The sequence below is a fragment of the Triticum urartu genome, chromosome 2A (genome assembly GCF_056163025.1).
Source record: "Triticum urartu cultivar PI428250 chromosome 2A, HENAU_Tu73, whole genome shotgun sequence".
Classification (NCBI taxonomy): domain Eukaryota; kingdom Viridiplantae; phylum Streptophyta; class Magnoliopsida; order Poales; family Poaceae; genus Triticum; species Triticum urartu.
The window spans coordinates 140,649,181-140,659,846 of record NC_141874.1 but is presented as its reverse complement, the minus strand read 5'-3'; positions in this window follow the sequence as shown (position 1 = coordinate 140,659,846).

The window sequence follows — 10,666 nt, the reverse complement described above, 5'->3', positions numbered from 1 at the left end:
GGGGAGCCGAATATAACTTGTAGTAGGAGGGAGCCCGTACAACGAGCCCCTGGGCCTGGCGTTACTCCTTTAAAGGTAGTATTGCTATGGCGAATTTTTGTTGGGTCTAACCCCATCCCGCGGATTGTATCCTGATATATTAGGTTTAGATTGCTGCCACCGTCCATCAAGACTCGTGTGAAGTGATATCCGCCAATTACTGGGTGTAATACCAGGGCAGCCCAACCTGCGCATCGGATACTTGCTGAGTAATCACGATGGTCGAAGGTGATCGGTTGAGACGACCAGTGGCAGGACTTCGCGGTGACAGGCACTTGGATATATTTTCCTGGGAGTGCCACGTTGTTGTTTCCCTTGATCACGTGTAACACGTTTACTGTTTTTACTTCTGGTGGAAATTTCTTTTGTTCCCCAGTGTCTTGCTTGGGAGGCTCGTCCTCGTCTTCACTTGGTGTATCCTCCCCTTTGTGTACGGCGTTGAGCTTGCCGGACTGCTTGAAGACGTAACATTCTCTATGGGTATGATTAGAAGGTTTACCAGGGGTACTATGGATCTGACATACCTGGTCTAGAATTTTGTTGAGGCTGGACAGTTCATCCCTGGTGCCTTTAGAGGGCGGCTTTTGACCTGGCCGAGAGCTTTTGAATCCGGCGTTTACTGCCGTGCTCTTCGTGCTGTCTTCTTTATTCCGGCGTTTTTTATTGTTGTTGTGCCATGATTTCCCATTTCCATCTCTAACTTCAGATGTACTGGGGTCGCTAGTGCTGCATCTGGCTAGCCAGCTGTCCTCGCCCGCACAAAAGCGGGTCATGAGGCTTGTTAATGCGGCCATCGTTCTCGGCTTGTTTTGGCCGAGGTGTTTGGCGAGCCATTCGTCCCGGACGCTATGCTTAAAAGCTGCCAAGGCTTCGGCGTCCGGACAGTCGACAATCTGGTTATTTTTAGTGAGAAACCTGTTCCAAAGCTTTCGGGCTGACTCTCCGGGCTGTTGAGTTATATGACTCAAATCGTCCGCATCCGGAGGTCGGACATAAGTCCCTTGAAAATTTGCCCGAAAGGCGTCTTCGAGCTCTTCCAACTTCCAATGGAGTTTTCGGGGAGGCCTTTAAGCCAGTGACGAGCTGGCCCTTTGAGCTTGAGGGATAAGTACTTAATGGCGTGGAGATCATCTCCTCGAGCCATATGGATATGAAGGATGTAGTCCTCAATCCAGACCCCAAGGTCTGTGGTTCCGTCGTATGTCTCTATGTTTACGGGTTTGAATCCCTCTGGGAATTCATGGTCCAGCACCTCATCGGTGAAACATAGAGGGTGTGCGGCGCCCCTGTAGCTGGGTGTACCGCGTTGTTCGGATGTTTGTTGTGTTGCATTGTATGTTGGGGCGCGCTTGCATGGTCCATAGATGGATCTTGTTGCGCCGTCCTTTGGGTGCGGGCCCTCGCATGGGTCGCGTGTTGTATTGTGAGTGGCGTTGTATGACGCTCTGTGTTGGTAGAGGGGTCGTCTATCCGGCCAGGTGGCTGCTTTGATATTTGGTTGTGGGGGGTCTGAGGCCTCCTCATCGAATTCAGGTAGCAGTTTCCGCTTTGGGTAGCTCTTGGAGGGGCGATTGTCACCGTACCTCGCTGCTGTGTTGAGTATTTTACTCCATCTGATTTGGAGTGTGTCTTGCGCAGCCTTGAGCCTTTGCTTCTGCTTTTTAAGACTCCTCGCGGTGGCAACAAGCCTTTTGCGGGCATTCTGCTGCTCCGGGTGCCTGTCCGGTGTTATGTCGTCCGAACCATTATCCTTGATACAATTTGTTTCTTCAGTTTGATTATCCGGATTGCCATTGTCCGGCAGCGGTTTGCCCTGCTCCAGCGCTGGGTCTGTGTGATCGTTATTTCAGTCGAGGTGGGATTTGGGGCGGCGCTTGCGTCGCCGCTTTGACTGCTTTTCAAGGGAACAAGCCTTCGGTGCGTCCTCCCGCTCCTCGTCGTCATCTTTTGGTGCGTCCACCATGTATACGTCATATGACGAGGTGGCTTTCCAGGGCCTAATAGGCGCTGGTTCTTCATCGTCTCCTTCATCGGCGTCCATACCACTGATGTCTTCAGAGTCGAAGTCGAGCATGTCGGTTAAATCGTCGACATTGGCTACAAAGTGGGTGGTGGGTGGGCTTTGAATTTCTTCATCGTCCGTATCCCAACCTTGCTGACCGTAGTCCGGCCAGAGCTCTCTTGATAAAGAGAGAGACTTTAGTGTCTTCGGAATATCGCCGAAAGGCAAGTGCTGAAAGATGTCCGCGGGAGTGAACTCCATGATCGGCGCCCAATCGGATTCGATCGGCAGGGGCGCGGAGGGTTCGGAGTCCGGAGAGGAGTCCAGCTCCTTGGAGTCACGAGTCTCGCGGAGTGCGGGGCTGGTGTTCGGCTCGATCACCGTTGGGATCGCAGCCCCCGAGGTGGCGTCCAACCACCCATCCTCGGTCGGCGCAGTTGGCCCCAAATTAAGGATCGAAGCCGATGCGGGTGCGGATCCAAGGTACTGTTCGGCGGCAGAGCTAGATCATGCTCGTCGTGACAGTGCGGCGCGCTCGGCAGTGGCTCGAATCCGTCGAAGATCAAGTCCCCGCGGATGTTAGCCGTGTAGTTTAAACTTCCAAATCTGACCTGACGGCCAGGGGCATAGCTTTCGATCTGCTCCAGATGGCCAAGTGAATTGGCCCGCAGTGCGAAGCCGCCAAAGACGAAGATCTGTCCAGGGAGGAAGGTCTCACCCTGGACCGCATCGCTATTGATGATCGTAGGAGCCATCAAGCCTGACGGCGACGACACAGAGGAACTCTCAATGAAAGCACCAATGTCGGTGTCAAAACCGGCGGATCTCGGGTAGGGGGTCCCGAACTATGCGTCTAGGCCGGATGGTAACAGGAGGCAAGGGACACGAAGTTTTACCCAGGTTCGGGCCCTCTTGATGGAGGTAAAACCCTACGTCCTTCTTGATTAATATTGATGATATGGGTAGTACAAGAGTAGATCTACCACGAGATCAGAGAGGCTAAACCCTAGAAGCTAGCCTATGGTATGATTGTTGTTCTGTATGTTGTCCTACGGACTAAAACCCTTCGGTTTATATAGACACCGGAGAGGGTTAGGGTTACACAAGTCGGTTACAATGGTAGGAGAACTACATATCCGTATCGCCAAGCTTGCCTTCCACGCCAAGGAAAGTCTCTTCCGGACACGGGACGAAGTCTTCAATCTTGTATCTTCATAGTCTAGGAGTCCGGCTGAAGGTATAGTCCGGCCATCCGGACACCCCCTAATCCCGGACTCCCTCAATCAGCCTTGTAGTTGAGTGAAGACCTTGTTCTGCGGAATCTCATAATCCAAGGAGCATAAGGCTTCAACTCAAACGGAGAGAGTGCAACATTTGCCAGAGTCCTCATGAAGAAATCATAGTAATTGACAGGAATGCTATGAACGATGTTGAATAGCAGATTCTTCATGATGCCAACAATTTCCTCATCAGATGAGTCGTGGCCTTTGATAGGGCTCATTGTCCTTGTCAGAATGTTATAGAATGTTCTGGGCACATAGAGTAAGTCCTTCACAAGGAATTTGGTCCTTGGGGCTTGACCGGGCTTCAGAGGCTTCATTAGAACTTGCATGTAATGAGCAGTGAATTCAGGTTCTTGGTACAGGCAGCGAGCTCCTTCACTGGGTGGACTGATGGGCAGGGCATGAAGTAATTCAGAGGTCGGTGCCTTATAGTGAGTGTTATCGGTCATCCAGTCCAAGACCCAGGTGTTGATATCTTCAGGATCACCTGTGATATGCAGTGTAGCGAAGAACTGAAGAATAAGATCTTCATTCCAATCAACAATGTCAGAGCAAAAGTTGAGGAGGCCTGCATCATGAAGCACACCGAGGATAGGAGAGAAACAAGGCAACGATTCCATGTCCACGTGAGGAATATGCTCATGGTAGAAGATTTTGTCCTTGTTGAAAAGCAATGAAGAATAGAAGTTGGCCTAGCTTGCGGTCTAGAAACGCTTCCTCCTTAGACGAGCAGAGTCATAAGGGTTATAGTCAGTGAAGAATACATGCTCGCCAAAGAAATCATCAGCCTTGAATTTTTGCTTCTTCGAGAAGGGATCCTTTGGCTTGGGGTGAGGAGTGTCAGTCAATTGCATCACTACCTCAGGGATCTCGATCTCAGGTTCCGCAGGCTGAGGAATTTCAGGTTTTTCTTCCGTGGCAGCCTGGGACTTCAATTCTTCATTGACATTTTCTTCAGCACTAGTGGCTGGAATTTCTTCATGAACAGATGGGGTTGCATGTGGTTCTTTGATACGTCTCCAACGTATCTATAATTTTTTATTGCTCCATGCTATATTATATTCTGTTTTGGACATTATTGGGATTTATTATACACTTTCATATTATTTTTGGGACTAACCTATTAACCGGAGGCCCATCCCAGAATTGCTGTTTTTTTTGCCTATTTCAGAGTTTCGCAGAAAAAGAATATCAAACGGAGTGAAACCTTTGGGAACGTGATTTTCGGAACGAACGTGATCCAGAGGACTTGGACCCTACGTCAAGAAAGCAACCAGGAAGGCACGAGGTAGGGGGTGCACCTACCCCCCAGGCGCGCCCTCCACCCTCGTGGGGCCCATGTTGCTCCACCGACGTACTTCTTCCTCCTATATATACCTACGTACCCCAAACTACCAGATACGGAGCCAAAACCCTAATTCCACCGCCGCAATCTTCTGTACCCATGAGATCCCATCTTGGGGCCTTTTCCGGAGCTCCGCCGGAGGGGGCATCGATCACGAAGGGCTTCTACATCAACACCATAGCCTCTCCGATGATGTGTGAGTAGTTTACTTCAGACCTTCGGGGCCATAGTTATCAGCTAGATGGCTTCTTCTCTCTTTTTGGATCTCAATACAATGTTCTCCCCCTCTCTTGTGGAGATCTATTCGGTGTAATCTTCTTTTGCGGTATGTTTGTTGAGACCGATGAATTGTGGGTTTATGATCAAGTTTATCTATGAACAATATTTGAATCTTGTCTGAATTCTTTTATGTATGATTGGTTATCTTTGCAAGTCTCTTCGAATTATCAGTTTGGTTTGGCCTACTAGATTGATCTTTCTTGCAATGGGAGAAGTGCTTAGCTTTGGGTTCAATCTTGCGGTGTCGTTTCCCAGTGACAGTAGGGGCAGCAAGGCACGTATTGTATTGTTGCCATCGAGGATAGGAAGATGGGGTTTATATCATATTGCATGAGTTTATCCCTCTACATAATGTCATCTTGCTTAAAGCGTTACTCTGTTCCTTTGAACTTAATACTCTAGATGCATGCTGAATAGTGGTCGATGTGTGGAGTAATAGTAGTAGATGCAGGCAGGAGTCGGTCTACTTGTCTCGGACGTGATGCCTATATACATGATCATACCTAGATATTCTCATAACTATGCTCAATTCTGTCAATTGCTCAACAGTAATTTGTTTACCCGCCATAATACTTATGCTCTCGGGAGAAGCCACTAGTGAAACCTATGGCCCCCGGGTCTATTTTCCATCATATTAATCTCCAAGCTATTTATTTTGCCGTTTTTATTTTGCTTTATTTACTTTGCATCTTTATCATAAAAATACCAAAAATATTATCTTATCATATCTATCAGATCTCACTTTCATAAGTGGCCGTGAAGGGATTGACTACCCATTTATTGTGTTGGTTGCAAGGATTTTATTTGTTTGTGTAGGTACGAGGGACTCGTGCGTGGCCTCCTACTGGATTGATACCTTGGTTCTCAAAAACTGAGGGAAATACTTACTCTACTTTGCTACATCACCCTTTCCTCTTCAAGGGAAAACCAACGCAGTGCTCAAGATGTAGCATTCTTCAGATCCCATTTGTACTTCAGTAGCTATAGGGCACTGAGGAATTTGTTGAAGCGGTGTGAACAGAGGAGAATTGGGGTGCTGACTTTCCCAAAAGTCATCATTCATCACTGGAGTAGTGCTTCCAATGTCCACATCTTCTTCTTCATCCATTTCTTCAACGTCGGCCTCTTCAGCAGTGAACTGAAGCATGGGCGATGAGATAAGTGGGGTTGAAGGGATTTCATCCACTTCAATTTCTTCATCCAACTGCTCTGACAAAGCAACAGAAGGAATGCCATCATCTGATCCGCTTGGGATCACGTATTCTTCATCAATAGGAACAAGGTCCTTTGATGGCATGGATGAGACAGGAACATCATCAATTGGATTGTCATAGGAACTTGTCAGTGGCTTCATTTTCTTCGGAGCTGAAGAATCTGATGCAGTTGATGCCTTCCTTTTCTTCATAGCTGCATGCTCTGCAGCCTTGGTCTTCTTCGCATCTGATGCAGATGGAAGGATCGGAGTTGGTGTAGGCGCAGGAGGAGCAGAGGAATTTGGTTGAATTTCTTTAGGCGTAACTGATGCAGTTGCCCTGACTTCTTCATTTTCTTCAGGCACAACACTAGTGGTTGCCCTGGCAATTTCTTCAGCAGCTGGAATGCAGTCATCAGCCCTGGAATTAGCATTTTCTTCAGCAGCCTGAGTGTCATCAGTGATGCTGGCATTTTCTTCAGTAGGCTGAGCAGATGCAGCAGCCTGAGGAATTTCTTGTTGCGATTGGGCAGCAACAGTGGAGGTGAAGTTGTCAGCGAGTTTCACAAAACGAACCTTGGCTCCTAGCCAATCAGCATGGTATGCGTCAAATTCATCACTAAGTTTCTTGATCTCATACTGCATATTGACGAGTTCTTTAGTTGTCATAGAGACAACGTTTTTCTTCAGGACGCGCTCCTTTTTGTACTCCGTTTTCTTGATTTGCCTGGCCTTTTCAAATTTCCATTTCTCTTCTTGAATGAAGTGAGTCAACATATGACTTTGGCCAGGAGTCAACTTGAAATCAAGCATGGGAGTGTTGGGGTCCTTGTGCCAGAGATCAATGTAATCAAGGATCAACTTTGGATCCAAAAGCAGAGGCGCACTTGTGCCTTTGTCTCTAGCGGCCCTGACTTGTCTGTCCCTGATGATTTCGGCAAGTTCTTCATCATCAGCTTCGTCTTCATTAGACGGTACTTGAAAAGCGACCTGCTTCTTTTGAGGACTTAGTCGAGAGCATCGTCCAACAGTTGCCTTGGTCTTCAACAGAGTAGGACCAGTTGAAGAATGTAGTGGTGCTGAGGAACTAGCAGATGCTCCCGAGGCAATAGAGATGCCTGCTGTCCTTTGGCACGTGGCGAGATGCACAGGTGCTGATGATTTGGTCGGAGCAGCTGAGGACTTTGGAGGAGCAGGTGAGGGTTGAGGAATTTGCCGTGAGGGCTTTGAAGAAACTGGACGTGAGGGCATAGCCGAGGAACTTGGCCGAGAGGGCATTTGAGTAGAAGCACTTGGCTTATGAGCCGGCTTCTTTGGCATAGCCTTCTTGGGCTTACTTGCAGAGGCCTCAGCAATGGCAGCAGCAATAGAGTCTTCATTGAATTTCCTCACTGCTTCCTTAGCAATTCTGGCAAGCTTGGCCTGGCGCTTGGCCCATTCATCAGGATAATCCTCACCACGCTTGAGGCTGGTGGGATCAGCTTCTTGGCCAGGTGTCAACGGAGGTCTTGGGCATGGAGGATTAAGAGCGAATTTCTTCATATACTTGGGAGTAACATATCTGTATTCCCTCCAGTCCCGTGCCCATCGCCTCTCTATTCTTTGGATGCGCACTTTGCACTCATTCTTGGTTTCCTTTCCATGAGTGGCCTCATCAGGAGTGCAATAATCCTTGTATATGTCCTCAGGGATTTCAAATGCAGTGTTGACTTCCATCCTCTTTCCTCCCTTCTGTGGTTTCTTGCCATTTGCCGTTTTCTTCAGCTGAGGGTTTTTAACAGTTGAGTTCTCTGAAGAGGTATGCAACTTTTCTTCGAGGAACGCTGCAAATGAGTTAAGTTGATGAGAATCTAATGATTCAGCAGTGGACATGAGTACCTGTGAACAGAGTATAGGTGCGAAGAATTTGGAGAGGTCATATGCGTTCTCAGAAGTTTTTGCAAAAAGAACAAGTTTGAGGAAATTGACCAGATGAGTCTTGAAAAATTCCACTAAGCATTCTTTGACTTAGGTTCCAGAGTTGTATAGATTTGAAAATCCACACAATTGAGGAATCTTGAAGAAAAATGTTGCTTAGAGAAACAGATCAAGAACAGATGATATGTGAGGTGTTTAGTATGTGAATAGTTGAGGAATAAACACCTTTTGAAGATTTGAAGAAAACATCAGAATCAATAAGGGCAGTAAAAGTAACTTTTAATTACCCTTGAAGAAGAACACGATGAACTAGAAAGTGTAGATTTGAAGCTCATCGGTTCAGATCTTCCATGCCCTAACTTGGCTGAGGAAGACAGCTACGGCGGCGGCAGAGTGAAGAAATCCGCCTCCGACGAGGTCGAGGCAGTGAAGCTCTTCCTCACCGGCGACGATGGAGGTACCGGCGGCGCTAGGGTTGGGAAGCTCGAGCGAGGGAGTGAGATCTAGCGGAGTAAAAGTGAAGTGAGGAAGGGAGGGGTGTATTTATAGCCGAAGTGAAAAAATTGCTCGCCCGAGGAAATAGGACGAACGTGCCCCTAACCTTTCTCATTCTCTTGACATGTGTCACCCATGTATAGAGAGGTGACGATCATGTGCGATCATGGGTGAATAGATAAACATCGCATAGAATGCGGAACGGTTTGAGCGGCAAAGTCGAAAATTTAGATAAGATAGGTTTTAAAGTTTCGTTCGCAATTTCTTTAGCTGACAAGAACACAGTGAAGATTTTGAACGAGATTCAAATAGAACACACATGAAGAATTTGTGGATAGACTAGGTTGAGTTTAGCATAGAGGGGGAAAGGGTCCGATCACATTCACTTAGCAGAACAGGCAACTTGAAGAATTAGCAATAAGTGAATGTTGTAGAGGACATAAACTCATATATATATATATATATAAATGAAGAAAAACAACGGAAAGAGTGAAGACAATGCAAAGTTGAAGAACAACTGAGGAATTTCAAAGAACTGAGGAAAAACTCAATTGAAGATTTTCAACATTTTGTGGTGGCGTGACCCACCGTATAAGAATGATGATTTCAGACACTGCGTACAATTGTCGTAGGGTTCTGAGAATCAAATTCTTCGTTAATTTCTTCACACTTAGAGTGTTATTCTTCATTGATTGAAGAAAAACGTTTCTTCACGTGTTGCACATCTAAGTCATCAATTTTGCATAAGTGTTAGGATGAGTGTCCTTTTCAAAGAACATTCGAAGATTCTAGGATATTTAGCTCAGACCGCAACTTGCTAAATCTCTTCTCATCCAAGGGCTTAGTGAAGATTCAGCTAGCTGTTCTTCAGTCTTCACATGCTCAATAGAGATGTCGCCCTTCAACACATGATCGCGAAGAAAATGATGACGAATCTGAATGTGCTTTGTCTTCGAGTGCTGAACTAGGTTATGAGCAATCTTGATGACACTCTCATTGTCACAGTAGAGTGGCACATTCTTCACGTTGACGCCGTAGTCCTTGAGTGTTTGCTTCATCCATAGTAGTTGAGCACAACAAGAACCAGCAGCAATGTACTCAGCTTCAGCAGTAGACAGTGATATGCAATTCTATTTCTTTGAGGACCAACAGACCAAAGATCGTTCGAGGAAATGGCATGTGCCAGATGTTGACTTGCTGTCCACATGATCACCAGCATAGTCAGAGTCTGAAAATCCAATGAGATCAAAAGCCGAGCCCTTGGGGTACCACAATCCAAGTGTTGGTGTGTGAGCTAGATATCGAAGAATATGCTTCACAGCCTTATGGTGTGATTCCTTCGGTGTAGCTTGAAATCGGGCACACATGCAAACACTAAGCATAATATCTGGCCTAGATGCACATAAGTACAATAAAGAACTAATCATGGAGCGGTATACCTTTTGATCGAAGTCAATACCATTTTCATCAGTGCATAGATGACCATTTGTGGGCATAGGGATTTTGACTCCTTTGCAATCTTGCATGCCGAATTTCCTCAATATGCCCTTGAGGTATTTCTCCTGAGATATGAATATGCCATTGCGCTGTTGACGAATCTGAAGACCTATGAAGAATTTCAATTCTCCCATCATAGACAATTGATATTCTTCACTCATCATATAGGCAAATTCATCACTGTAACATTGGTCAGTACAGCGGAAAATGATATCATCAACATAAAATTGGCACACATACAATTCACCATCATAAGATTTAGTGAAAAGAGTTGGGTCAAGTGAACTGGGTTTGAAGCCTTTCTTCATGAGGAATTCCTTAAAAGTATCATACCACGCCCGTGGGGCCTGCTTGAGGCCATAGAGGGCCTTATTGAGTTTGAAGACTTTGTCAGGATGCTTTGGATCTTCAAAACCTGGGGGTTGAGCAACATATACTTTTTCCTCAACCTTACCATTGAGGAATGCACTTTTCACATCCATTTGATATAAGATGATATCATGATGTTTAGCATAAGCCAGTAATATGCGAATAGCCTCTGGTACCTCTTGAGCACTTGCATTGGTTTTCCCTTGAAGAGGAAAGGGTGGTGTAGCAAAGTAGTGTAAGTATTTCCC